The sequence below is a fragment of the Camelus bactrianus genome, chromosome 36 (assembly GCF_048773025.1).
Source record: "Camelus bactrianus isolate YW-2024 breed Bactrian camel chromosome 36, ASM4877302v1, whole genome shotgun sequence".
Taxonomy (NCBI): Eukaryota; Metazoa; Chordata; class Mammalia; order Artiodactyla; family Camelidae; genus Camelus; species Camelus bactrianus.
The window spans coordinates 9,975,237-9,990,335 of record NC_133574.1 but is presented as its reverse complement, the minus strand read 5'-3'; the positions used below and the strand labels follow the sequence as shown (position 1 = coordinate 9,990,335).

Genomic DNA, 15,099 nt, shown 5'->3' with positions numbered 1-15,099 from the left:
TGTTTTCTCTTGTTGTTGGATGAGAGTGTTCTGTATATGTCTGTTAGGTTCAATTAATTTATAGTGTTATTCAAGTACTCTGTTTTTTCTACCTATTATTGCAAGTAAGGTATTAAACTATTGTATTATTGTTAAGTGATCTGTTGCTCAATATTGTCAATGTTTATTTCACATATTTTGGAACTCTGAGGTTCAGGTATACATATTTAGAATTGTTTATCTTCTAGATAAACTTGACTCTTTTAACATAATGTCCTTCTTTGTCTCTTTTAACAGTGCTTGAAATAACTTTTTTATCTCATATAGATATAACCACAAAAGTACTCTTTTTGTTGTTATTTGAATAGAAAATCTTCCTGGGATGTACAGTAAGGTGGTAGTTGCTCAGGCTGACCTGTCTCCAATGTGTCTGGTGGCAAACCAGCACCCATTCACTCCTTCTAGTCTAGGCTTCTCCAGCCTTTCTATCTGTTTCAGTCTTTCTCCAAGTAGCCAAGGGGATTTGTCTCCTCTGTGAAGGACCCCAGGACTGGGATGCCAAGTTTGTGGATTGACCTACTCACTCCTCAGGGTTAGGGTCTATTTGCACAGTCTTCCTTTTCCTCTTAGTCCTTCCCTAGGTGTACAGGTCCCAACCTGAAGTTTTTACTCCTCCCTAATTATGTGGAAATATCTCTTGAAATCTTGTTTGTATAGGAGTTCTGCCAGTTTTCAGTCACTTTTCTGTGAGAAGTTATTATCCCTCATCTTGACCCCCCTCCTCTGGAAACAGTATTCTTCATTGGTAGGTTCCCCCCTACCCCATCACTCAGTTTTTAGCAATTTAAACATATCATTCCACTGCCTTCTGGCCTACAAATATTTTGTTGATAAATTGACTGACAATCTTATTGGATGTGATGAGTTACTGCTTTTTGTCGCTTTCAAGATTCTCTCTTTGTCTTTTGACAGTTTGATTATAATATGCCTCAGCATTGGTCTCTGATAATTTATCCTACTGGAGTTTGTTGAATATCTTGCATTTGTAGATTTATATATTTCATTGCATTGGGAATTTTTTAGCCATTATTTCCTCAAATAATCTCTCTGCCCTACCTCTCCCTTCTGCTTTAGGGACTTTCATAATGTATATACCTGTCTATGTGACAGTATTCCATAAGTTTGTTAGGCTGTATTCACTTTAAAAAAATTATTTCTTCCTTCTGCTCCTGAGACTTGATAATTTCAAATGTCCTGTCTTCAAGTTTGCTGATTCTTTTTGCCTGTGCAAGTCTAATCCCCTTTATATGTATTCAAATTCTCTTCCCCTGAGCTTTAACACCAAGGCTAATACCCTGTAGAAAATGTGTAAATTCATTCATTGTATTTTCCAGCCTCAGAATTTCAGTTTGGTTCCTTTTTTAATTATTTTTATCTACTTGTTCACTTTCTAATTTTGTTCATATATTGTTTTTCTGATTTTCTTTAGTTATTTTTCTGAGTTTTCCTTTAGCTTTTTAAGCATATTTTTAAAAAGTTAAATTAAAGTCTTTGCCTAAAACATCTAATGCACATGTTTCCTCAGGGTTGTTTTTTGTTTTTTTTTTTTTACCACTTTATATTCTTCCTTTGGAAGGGCCATATTTTCATTTATTTTGTATGCCTTGTGATTTTTGTTGTTGTTGTTGAAAAATTGGATATTTATTTATCTATTTATTTATTTTAAATGAAGATACTCAGTACTTAACCCAGGATTTTGAACATGTTAAGTACATGCTTTACTACTGAGTTATTACCCTCCCACCCCCTGAAAATTGAGCATTTATGAAAGCAGTCACCTTTCCCATTCTTTGCATACTGGCCTTTTGACAAGGAAGTCTTTTCCTAAGCTGGCTCTTGATTTTGAAACTTGGGATTAAACTTAAGACAAGTTCTAAAGTCTTTTTAGGCTTTTTTGAGCATGCATCTTCCCTGGGCCTGTGTTTTGCTTTTTCAGTTTTCCCATATATGTGCTCCTTTTAAGTATATTAATTTCCCAAAGGATGCCTCCTTTGAACTTTTGATTGTCTATTGTGTGTCTCCACCCTGAAAAGAAAAAGAAAAATTCAGTTTCTCTTCTCAACTTTCTATTCTCTATACTTATTTCTGGTCACCACATACGTGAGCATTTTTTCACAATAAGCAATTCTGACCCTAACTTCCAAGAGTTATTTTATACCCTACAGATTAAGGGCTCAGTCCCACAAGACTTCTCCTCAGTTCAGATGCAATTACAAATCCAGGTTGTCACCTGTGCTTCTGACTAACTGGCTGTATATAGGAGATACCCATCTCTTCCCCAGGTTCAATGATTTGCTAGGATGGCTTAAGAACTCAGGAAGGATAGTTTGCTTACTAGATTACTGGTTTATTTTAAAAAAGGATACAGCCTATAAACAGCAAAATAGGAGATGCAAAGGGAAAGATATTAAGAAAAGCATGTGGAGCTTCCATGACTCCTTTGGATGTGCCACCTTCTAACAACATCCACATATTCATCAAACCACAAACTCTCTGAACCATTTCAGTTAGGTTTTATTTATTTTTTAATGGAGGACTTCTTAGATAGATATGGTTGAGTAAACTATTGGTCATTGGTGATTAACTCAACTTTCATCTCTTCTCTGCTCCCCAGTGGTTGGAGCATCAGGCTAAATGTTGCAACTTTCTAATAACATTGTTTCCTCTAGCAAACAACTCCATTGAAGTGATCTAGGGGCTTTAAAAATCACCTCATTAACATAAACTCAGTTGTTGTTGAAAGGTGCTTGTTATAAATAACAAAAGACTCTCCTTTCGTCTTTATCAGTCTGGAGCTATTTTAGGAATTGAGGACAAAAGACCAAAAGTTACAAGAAAAATAATTTCATCTCTCTCATCACATAGGGTTTTAAGAGCTATATACCAGGAATAAGGACAATGATCAAATTTGTGTTTCTTATTATACATCTCAATATCACACACCCATAATATTTTGTCATAGGTGTCTGCAGGTCATTCTCCCTGCAGCTTTCCCAAGCAATGCCCACTGCTTCTCCCTGCCTAAGATCCAAATAAGGGAAAAGATAACAGTCCTTCAGGCAGCCCATGAGATGTCAGAACATTGTAAATGCAGCCTGCTCTGCTCTGTTTATTTTGAAAAAGGGAATTGGAAACTCAATTGATGCCTTAGATAGTCTATTTTATATATTCACTGGTAACCTCTTGCTCTAGGCATCTGTGGAGCTGTCTCTCCATATTTTTCCTTGAGAAATACCTGCTGCTTCTTTCCACCTGATATCCAAGTTTTACCACCACCTACCCCTCTGCCACCCTTCCCTGAGTTTAATTTGAAGTGAAACAGAGACATGAAGAGGCAGCCCTGACAGGTTAGAACATTATAAAATTCCCTCTCTCTGAATCAGGGGAGGGAATTGGGAAATGATTTGCCACTTCCTTAAAGACCTTACCACAATGGGGACCGAGGGCAACAGAAAAACCACAGAATTTCCTACCATTTTGAATGAGGCTGTTTCTTGATTTGGTATTTGGTTGGTTGCTTTGGACCTTTGACTCTTTTATGGAACTACTGTAAGGTTATTCTAGCTAGTATTTGGGTTGTTGTTTATATCTCTTTGGGGAAACAAGAGCTTAGAGTTTGCTAGTCTATTTTGCTCAAGTACGTAGATTTTCAATCCTTTCTCAATGACATTCACTCAGCTTTTGTGAGAACCATTTACCTCATTTCCAAAGTAGTTATGTTAATTTCTAACTTTCAGTCTCTTGTGAATATCAGTTTAGCTGGATATGTAAGTTATTATCAAAGGGCTTTGTATATTGTAGGCCTTCAGTGCATCATAACAATAACTTTAATTATATTATTATTTTGAAATAACAGTTTGGAGAGTGATATTATATTATTTCACTACCAATATCATGAGAGACTTGAGGGAATGATGGGGGAAAACCCGTGCAGTATGCTAATTATAGGTTACATTTTGTCTCATGGAAAGCACAGAACTCTTACTTACCTTATCCTAAGTTGATAGATGCTTTGTGTAAGTCTGAGTTAGAGAATGAATTTATAATCTGATTTCCACTAAGAAGCTCTTCTAGGTTGGCAGGTTGCCATGGCATCCAGACCCAAAATGATGGACCCCATTTGTCTTCTGGAAAGTGTCAAGGTTCTTTCGGTGAACCAAAAATCTCTGCAGATTCTTGGTGAGATTTCTTTGCCAGTGCTGGTGGTGGCCATTGTTGGGCCGTATCATACAGGCAAATCCTACTTGATGAACCATCTTGCAGGTCAGAATCATGGTGAGTGTTGTACAGGGTCAGGGACCAATTGCTTGATTCTAGCTAATACCTCAGCTTCTTAATTTTTGTCCTGATCTTGTGTAGGGAAAACCAAACTTCTCTTAACAAATCAAATTTCCACTCCTATTTCTCACTGCTAAACCACTGTCTTACTGTAATTCATTATCATATTGTATGTTTTATTCCTGTAAAGCAAAATTTCTCCTACCAATTCTCACAATCCTACCTTATTTTACATGCTTAAGCACTGGACTCTTGCAATTGTGTCTACTTGCTCTTGAAACACATTTTGCTTTTTTATGGACTATACTCATCAACATATAAATGTGATCAAATGTCTATAATCTTAAAAATATTTCCTGTATGTCATATACTACTGTGGCTAACACCTCTCCCAACTTTTGAAAAATTTGTCTGACAAAAAATATAATCTTGATTTTTTTCCCACCTTTTTCTCTTCCCATGACTGTCTTCAGTCCATTTCTCTCTGGCTTTGAACCTCACCGTTCTTTCAAGATACTCTTGTTATGGTTATCAGTGACTTCCATTTTGTCTGATTCATGGATTCCCCTTTGCCTCTATGTTGAGCCCTTGCTTGATATCTTTATCACAATTAATGTTCCTTCCTCCTTGAAACAGATGACACACAAAGTAGGACATTCTTGAGGAAATGGAGAAAGCACCAACTCGTATGCTGGGATACTGACATTCCAATAGATCTGACTCTGTAGCCCCTTGGTTGTTTAGATTATCTGCTCTAACTGAATGCTGCTTTCTCCCCTCTACTCACAGGGTTTCCTCTAGGCTCTACAGTGCAGTCTGAAATCAAGGGCATCTGGATGTGGTGTGTGCCTCACCCACGCAAGCCAAATCGTACTCTGGTGGTCCTTCTGGACAATTAGTGCCTGGGGGATGTGTGAATGGTAAAGCAGAAATTCACAATTAAATCCTTTTTATTCTGGATTTTCCCCTTATCTCTCCATGGTCGTAGAAATTTTACTGCTTTAATCTGTAAAATCTAGAAATCAATTATAGTAAATAAGGCAAACTATGTTTTGTTTGAATCTCACTTCTAGGTAAATTATCATAGTGTCTTAGATAAATTCTTTTATTTCTTGGCACTGTGTGGATGACTTGATTACATTTAGTAAGTCATTATTGAACTGCTGAGTTCCAGGCCTTTGGACTTAGCATTGTAGATATCAGTGACCAAAGTATATGTCCTGCCCTTAAAGAGTCTTTAGTTCAACTGACAAGAGATTATCTGCAGTCAGATTTAATACCATGTAATTGGGAAAGAAGCAGGCTGGAGAGAAGAAGAAATTACATTGCATTGCAATCCCCAATTTCTGGGAATTTCATGGGAGCTCCATGGCTGGATTGGCTTTTTTGAATTATCCTGATTTTGGGACAGGGGTTCTGATACATTTTTGAAGAGCTGCTCCAGAAGCCTTTCTAATTAAGAGGGCTGACACCTGAAGACTGTCTTCCACCAGCACTCCCAACAGCTGGGGGAATAAGTCCTTCAGTTTTGAAAGGCAATCCAGGCAGCACCTGACTGGTTTTGAGAACTTACAGTTAAGCATAACTAAGAAATAGGAGAAGTATCAATCTGTGAGTGAGGAAAAATTTTTGATTCACCTTCTTATCTACAAGGTGAAGAGTGTATTTGAGTGTAGGATTTAAGAGACGGGTTTACATTTTCTATGATGAAGTTCATCAACTACTCACAGAGTGTTCTGGAAATCTGTGAGACACCTCTGAATGTGCAAGTTCTATAAAAGTAAGTTTTTGTCCTACAAGAAACATTTTAAAATGGATTTTTGGTGTTTTAGCTTTCTGCTAATGGGTGAAATGAAGTATCCCTCCTTTCCCTGTTTTGAGATTTATTTGGAAATAGTACCTACATTTTTATAGCTGTCTTTTTTCTCAACAGGAATTAGAAATTCTGCTTATTTTTAAAGCCATATATCAAACAATGATATAATCTTGCTGTTGAAATAATTGTTTGTCATAAATGCTACTTCTTCTTATCCTAATTGATTATTTTTAAAAACTGGGTTTTGGAGAAAGAAAGTAATGAATAGACACTTATCCCCCCAAACTCCCATTTAGAATCTTCTCAACATAAACCACAGTTTTTGCATTTACACTGGGAGCAACTTTACATGCCATTTATAATAAAAAAAAAACTATTTCCAGTTTATGCCATTATTTAGACACTGCTATGATTTATACAACTTAGCCTGGGCTTTAGGGCCCTTGATTAGGCTGCATGAAACTCACCTTAACTTCTCCACTTGCCCTCTGCCCTCAAATGATTCTGTTCTAACTACAAGACCCCTGTCTTCTCCCATCTCTAATTTTGTTTCTCTGGGTTTTCCTGTCTATGGGATCACCTTCATTTCTTCAGTTCCACATTTACCAGTTCTTTAATATTCAGCTCAATACATTGAGGAAGCTTTCAGATCACATATTCTTTCTCCAAATTTCATACCTCTGTTTTTCCTTGATAGACTTCTAAATTTTAGTTTAGTGTTATAGCTATAGGTTTCACTGCTTATATACATTACTGAGAGTAAGCCTTTTACAGATACTTCTACCTTTGTTGCACTTACTGTTATGGATGTTTGTCCACTGTTTTGAAATAATCATGTTGAAAGACAATTTTCATTTTTAGCATTGCTTTTTTAAAATCTAAGAACAGTGGGGGATATTTAGTAGCTCCCTGCCATTATTTATTGATTGCATATAATTTAAATACCCAGTTATGCCAACTATGGTATATTTTATATGGACTCTGATTAATAAATATATGCAGAATGAATAAGTGCCCACACTCATCACTGAATTCCTAATTACACAACAGGTACTGTATTAGTTTTTCTGTATATGTTATTTTACTTTATCCAATTGAGGAAAAAGAAAGCACTTTGAACACTAGAATCCTTTTATATATGAAAAATTTGCAAACACAAGAAATGTCTCTGTAATTGTCAAAGTTGATATCTGCATTTACATCTGTTTTCAATTTCTTTGCATGGTGAGTATGTTAGCTGAAATAATAAATGAAACCATGATTGAAGAAGTGTACAGATGAATTTCTAATGTAGGGGTAAACTTCTAACTCTCTTGTTCTAATGTGCTTTCTAGGATGAGTCTAAGAAGGATTCATGGATCTTTGCCCTGGCCGTGGTTCTCTGCAGTAGCTTTGTCTAGAACAGCATGAGCACCATCAACCACCAGGCCCTGGAGCATCTGCAGTATCCTTCCAGGTCCTGAAACACCATGTTTCACTGAATTCATGGGAATGAGGATAGAGTCAGTCTCTCCTTTCCTGTCATTTAGTTTTCTTGGGTGGAACAGAGGGGACCCATGGCAAAAGAGTGTGTTTATAATATTTTTATACTAGAGAAATGTGGGAATTGTTGGTAGTGAGTTTCTTTTCCCTAACCAAATGTTAGTTATGCGACAGAGCTTGCAAAACATCAGGGCAAAGTCCTCTCAAACACCTGATAGTGTACAAGATTCCACAGAATTTGTGAATTTCTTTCCAGACTTTATCTGGACTGTATGGGATTTCACCCTGGAGCTGCAGTTATGTGGTCAGCCTATCACAGAAGATGAGTACTTGGAGAATGCCCTGAAGCTGATTCCAGTTACCAGAGTATGGCCTGGGCAGTGTACGGTCCAATAGAGTGTGGGATCTACTAAACAATATCCCTCATCTCTGTGATTGCATTTGTATTTGAGACTAAATCAAAGTCTGTGGAAATGGTGGCTGGAAAGTGGGTTGTAAAGATATAGGGGCTACAGTTGAAGTTTACTCAAGAAAAGTAAAGTGTAAAGTGAAATTACTCAAAACCAATTTGTTTTTTATACATCTTTAAATTTAGCATCCAGATTTACATGGGTGATGAAATATTCTAAAGACTGGACACTGTGTTTGCTGTTCCATCAATTTTTCTCTGTTGAAGAAAACAACTAATCAGCTAATTGTTAGACATGAAACTGCAGTGAAAAGCTTATCTAATGAACAAAATATAGATTTCACATGTTATTCTTTTCAAAGAGGGCTAGAAAACTTTCTAATCCTGTATAATTATATCATCTACAAAATGACTGTATGTTCTAAATAAACCTGAAGAAGTGACTGTCTTTACAATCTATGCCTTTTCAATAATACTGACAATTATTAGAATATTCATTTTACCTTCCACATCATAGCTTTCTCCTAATTCCCACATGTTTACCCATGAATTAATTACAAGGTAAAAATTTATTTTCATGGGTTACATTTCCAAGGATGTGTGTCTATTGAAACCTTGAGAGAAATATCAATCCCAATTTAGTCATTCTTCCTTTCATGTTTCTATTTATGATTTCTCAAAACAGCTATTAAGAAATTGGCTGGCAGGAGAGGACTAGATATAAACATTTACCTCAAAGAGTTTATAGATTAGTGGTGATACCTTAAAATTATATTTCAGGTACATTTATACTTCAGAGGTTTTTACTAATAAATACATAACACTGCATCAATTATTTTTAGCATCAAAACAGTTTTTCTTAAATAATGAGGATGTCATTCCTAATATTCCAATTACTGTCCATGATCCCTTGTTTGTAGCTCTCCTTTTTGGTTCCACAGCTCAATTCCTACATGAGGCTGAGTTGAGCAGAAACTTTCATGTGACCTTTCATCCTTTTAGCTGCTAGTTAAGCAAACACATCATAGACAACCACTCTACTATGTGCATGTCTGGAGAGACCAGCCATAGGTTTCCTTTACTGGATCAGATGTCTCCCTAAATTTCTCTGCAGTTATATCATTGGTATAAGTCTGATGTGCAAAGAAGTATTGAATGTCTATGTTAAAAGAGTTCTGTGTGTAGAAATGGCAAAGACACACAAATCCCTGCCATGAACACCTGTAACCCCCTCGCCTCAAGACTCTACACACTCTAATCCCTGATTTTCTATCCCTCAGGGAAGAATCCCAAAGCCCAAATATCCAATCTACCCAGAGACTGCATCAGGCATTTATTTCCAAGATGGAAGTGTTTTGTCTTTGAGTGGCCAACATAGGAAAAAAAAATTCTAGCCAAAATTGGGATGGTATCTGAAGACCAACTGGATCCTAAATTCCAGGAGCAAACAAAAAATTTCTGTTCTTACATCTTCACTGATGCAAGGACCAAGACCCTCACAGAAGGAATCATGGTCACTGGGAAAGGTGAGTCTCTTTTTCCCATTTCCATGGGGAATGCTATGTGTTGAATATTTTATATAATGTGCTTTCTAGTATTTTTGTTTGATTCTATAAAGGATTCTGATTTTACAGACTTTTATACTCCATGAAGAAATCTGTATACTTTATAATTATCTCACTTTGGGGGATTTACAAATTCCTTCCCCAAATTGCAACGTTTGTCAATGATATCGGTGACTCCCACTTATCTGAAAACATCCTCCACTTAGAATATAATCACTCTCTTGGTGTAAAAACAGAATACTGCATGTTTTCAAAGGAAGTCCTATACAATAAGTGTTCTTCACAAGGAGAATTCAAAAGATATTTTGAGAATATAGAGTGGTCCAAAAATAAACATTAGCCCATAAATCACTGAAAATACATTCAAAGCCTCAGAATTAGGAATAAATTAAACATGGTACACTTTGCCTCATCTGTCTATCTATGTAATTTTTATTGCTTTCAATTTTTAAAATGAGAAACTGTATTTTCCAGGTAGCCCCTATTATGTTAGATAGAAGTAGATATTAACTTTTTTAGTCCTGTGGCCTGGAAAACAATAAAAATGAAGAGTCAGTAGGAAAATGAAGGTGATAATAGTAGAAGGAGGTAGGGGTGCGTGTGTGTGTTTGTGTGTGTGCATGTGTATATGACCCTAGAAGCATAGTCTCAGAATCCTGGAGCCATTGACTGATAACTTGATATTTAGACCCTAAATTTCCTGGCTTCTTCAGGGCTGAGGACTCTGGTTGTGACCTACCTGGATACTATCAATAGTGGAGCAGTACCTCGCTTGGAGAACGCAGTGACAACTCTGGCCCAGCTGGAGAACTCAGCTGCCATTCAGAAGGCAGACAACCACTACAGCGAGCAGATGGCCCAGCGAGTGAGCTTCCCCACAGACATGCTGCAGGAGCTGCTGGAGGCGCATGCTGCCTGTGAGAGGGAAGCCCCTGCAGTCTTCATGGAGCACTCCTTCAAGGAAGACAAGCAGGAGTTCCAGAGGAACCTTGTGGTAATCTGTCTTAGTATTTACTTTATGTCGCCTCCCTTTGAAGAATGAAGCCTAGAAGTGTTGTTACCGGTCCCACGGCTCATCTCTCCCTCAAGGATAAAGTAGTCCATGTTCTCATGAGGGACAGAGTTTCAAAGGACTACATTTCCTTCTTTTTTGACTGCCAGAACTCAGGCAGTTTATCTGGAACTCCCTTTGACCTTCAATGAAATATCGGTATAGATATCCTCTTGAAATAAATACTTCTGTGGATTCCAAGCCTGTCCAGAACACCCAAGACATTCTTTAGCTGGCTTCTTTTTCTGTGAACACACTCCTATGGCTGGGAACCAAAATTTCTCTTTTCAGATCCACATCTCAGGCCACTTTCAGCTTAGGTTGCTCCTTGTTGTATCTATCATTGAAGACATAATCACTGAATGTGGCAGCTTCAAGGAACCAGAGAGATTAGGTAATGCAACTCCAACAGCTCAGATGAAATACCCAAAGGAGGTTAGGGAACTTCCCCATGGTCTTCCAGAGTTTTCAGAGCTGTGAATAAATCAAATCTTGTGACTGCTGTTTTATTACATGTCCTCCAACAGAATACTTTTCTCATGAAGAACACAGTTAGACCAATTCTTCTACCAGATTCTTTGGAAATTTACTTCCTCTGTTCCTTGCTTCCGGTGACAGCCCTCTATCTTTCTTCCCTCTAGGAAATCATAAAGAATAAGAAAGATGATTCCTTGATGCAGAATGAAGAGACATCAATCTAATATTGCCAGACTAAACTTGATCAGCTTTCAAAGACTCTAATAAAAATATCTCAGCAGGAACTTTCTCTGTTCCTGGAGGTCATGAACTCTACAGGAAAGCAAAGGAAATTATTGAAAAGGAATATTACCAAGTGCCCATGAAAGGAGTGAAGGTGAGGAATAAGGGAAACATGGGGAACCTACAGAATACTCAAAGGAGTCTCCTGAAAATCTGAGAGTGCAGCTCCATGCATGCATAAAGAGAGTGTATGGGGCCATTCAAACAGCTGTGGCTTTTAAGGTTCACTGCATGCTATTTATTCCTGAAGAGAGTACAAATGTCAACTCCCAACCATGAGTACAGATTTCTTAAATCCACAAGAGACAGAACAGAAATTATTCATTTTTTTTTACTCAACAACATATTTGACGAGTTGAGCACTGGTAATTTACAAGTCAGTCTTTGTACACAAGGATGATCACAAGTGAGACAGGAAGTCAACTACATAGGCAAGCTATAACACTCTGGAAAGAGCTACTTAGGTGTTAGAAACAAATTAATAATAATAATAATAATAATAATAATAATAATAATAATAATAATAATAATAATAATAATTAATAATAATGATAATAATGATAATAATAGTAAACAATAATAATGCAACTAATATATATTGAACTGTTGTTTCCTATAGCCAAAATGTTAAGCTCTTTCCCTAGACTCTTTAACTTAATCTTTCAAATAGCATTAAGAAGCATCTACATTATCAACATTTTAAAGATCTCAACTGAGAAGCATAGGCAGGTTAAAATATGTTGTCTAAATTTATAACCAGCTAGTGGCAGAGGAGAACATCAGCACAATTTAGAGGCACTATTTCACACTGGGAAAGCAGATATGTAAAAGCACCAGAGATTTGGGGTTTGTAGAACTGAACATGATTCTGATAGGCTGGATTCTAGAGTGAGGAGAAGGAAGTAGCACTGGGCAAGAGACTGGACAGAGACAGGTCACTCTAAGGAGCTTGGACTCATTGTAAGGAACCACTGTGGAACTTTAAACTTGAAGCAAAAGTTACATGGACTTAGTTGTCTTTGCATCACTAATTTCCCTATTGGAAATCTAATTTCTGTGCTTCTCCTTGGTTCCTCAGGCAAATGAGTTCCTCCAGAGGTTTCTGCAGTCCCAGATGGCACTAGAGAAATCCTGCAGGCAGATAAAGCCCTCACTGATGGGGAGAAGCCCAAAGCAGGTACAGGGTAGGGCTGGGCTCACAGTGGGATGTGTATGTTCTTGCAGTGCCCTCTGACAGGTGTGAGAGCAAAACTTTTCCAATACCGGAGCTTCCTTCCTTTCTGTGGAACAACCTTGCTGCATCTGGAAACAGCAAAGGGAACTGTGGTTGGACGCCAGACAGGCAGAGCCTTTTCTCACATTCTGAAGTGTGTTCTCAATGGTGTGGACATGGGGTTTTGGGGGAGGACTTCAGAGATTTCCTACCTCTCTCTTTAATTTGATTTGGCCTCTGAGCTCAGGAGGGTGGAGGTCAATCCTTGCCTATTTTTTCCCTCTCTAATACCTTCCTGGGGCAGAAGAGTGGACCTGGAAGGAGACAGCTGTGAAGGAACAGGAGCTGCTGAAACAGAAACTGCAGGAGCAGCAGCAGCAGGTGGAGGCTCAGAAGAGAAGTCTCCAGAAACACATAGTTCAGATGATGGAGAAGATGGTGAGAGAAAAAGAAAACCTGCTGAGAGAGCCAAACAAGATATTGGAACATCAGCTGAAGGTGAATCAGGCTGTGGCAGTAGTAGAGCTTGATAGCTTTGCCCAGGTACCCCAGGAAGGGATGGGTGAAGGTTACAGCATGGTCATGCAGAGATCAGAAGTGCATCTACTGCTTGTGATTTATTAAAACCCTGAAGCCTTTGAATCCTTCCAAAACCTGTAAATTTGGCTCTGTAAGTAGACTTTGGAGAGTTCAGGATGAGTATTCCCCCCTCTACTCCAAGCCCTCAGAGAATATAAATAGGGTTGAATAGCCATTTAGAGAATTTTAAAATGATCTCACAGGGCTTGATTGAACAGATATTCCAATTATTTGTGTTTAATATGAACAACAACTAGTACGCTCTACCAAGGTCACTACCTTTTACCAGGAGACCTGCTCAGCCCAAGGCCCTGAGGTAGATCTGTTCTGACATAAAACTACCAGAAATGTCCAGACTTAAAAACACATAGAAATGATAGATTTTACACTTGCTGCATTGCCTCCAGGTGTGGACAGATCCCCAAGCTATCATGTGGCTTGGAGTGATTTCTCTCATTGTTCATCTGAACATGATTTATAAGAGATTTCTATAATTTAGGGGCCATGTGTTTATAACAGATTTCTATAATATGGGTGACAGTGTCATCCTGAGTGGGACTGAGAATTAGTGCAGTCAGACCAAGGCTACCTCTCATTTGCATTTTTTGACTGGAAAATATTACATTTGTCCTCATGCCAGGCTTAGCCTCCTGGCAAAACCCTAAGGTATATGAATATTATTAAGGCTGTAAACTACACTTCTTCTTAATATTTCGGTCCAAACCAGGAAATATTCCTTGTTACAAGAGTCTCCTTTCATGATTAAGAGAGAACAATTTTAGGAATAAAACAAAGATAGTCTGACAAAGTTTCAAAGTTTGACAAAATGTAATCCTTGAAAAAATGGGGGATTTAAAAAGTTTTACTTCCTTCCTCATTTTTTTTTTTTTAGGTCCAAGAAGATCTGTGTACTGAAGGATTTAGAAAGAAATGTGAGGAGATGAGTACAGAGATAAATCATTTGGGAGAGAGAATTGTTGATACTAAAAATGATGATAGTTCCTTGCTTGCACAAGCCTTGGACAACCTTGGCAAAAGAATCGCTTCGTTATTGCCTGCCCCAGCTAACATTCTTGGTAATGTTATGAAAGTAGTGAGCTCACTATTTAAAAAGAAGTAGCTCTCCTTGTAAAGAAATCAGATATATAATATAATATACATGTATGTTCTCTGGCCTATTTCTGATATGCATGCTTTTCACTTTCATCCAGCAATGCTTTAAATATAAAAAGTGATTTCTAGAGAATACTGATGCCTGGCCCATATTAGATAGAATAAATGCATGGACATTTTGATATAGTGTGTTCAGTTTTAGGAAATATATATGTGTGCAAAATAATATATATGTGTATGTACATATATACAAGAGTTTCACTGAGGCTTCACTTCTAATGGCAAAAGATTGGAAACCACTTAATGCTCAATTGTGTAATTTGGTAATATATATTTTGCATGTATTTATACTAGAATTCTATGTTGCTAGTAAATAGATAGTGGAGCTCTATTTGTATAAATATAGAACAATCTGGAAGATAGAATGTAGAGGGAAAAAATGAGGCACAAAACAGTTTGTATAATGTGTTCACCGTAAAAAAAAAAAAGGCAATTATTTTGGGCACTCATACACATGTATGTATAGTACATTTCTGGAAGATTCATTAGAAATTGGTATCATTGGTTCTTCCTGGAGAAGACAGCTTGGCATCAGGGATGGAAAGGACACATGCTTTTCATTATATACTCTATATTTTCAATTTTGCAAAGTTAGCTTGTGTTATTTCTCGAATAACAAAGAAAACAAACTACAATAGTAATAATTAAAATAGTAAATGGAATGTGAATAAATGGAATTGCTCATTGCTTCCAGAAATGACATTAGCCTGCTTAATGAGGGGTATAAGACTAAGA

The 15,099-nt window shown here is 37.3% G+C and overlaps 1 pseudogene; it reads left to right on the top strand.

Annotated features, from left to right (window-relative positions):
* The first annotated feature begins 4,145 nt into the window (after positions 1–4,145).
* LOC141576145 (guanylate-binding protein 6-like) lies at positions 4,146–14,486 on the top strand (annotated as a pseudogene).
* The last annotated feature ends 613 nt before the right edge of the window (positions 14,487–15,099 follow it).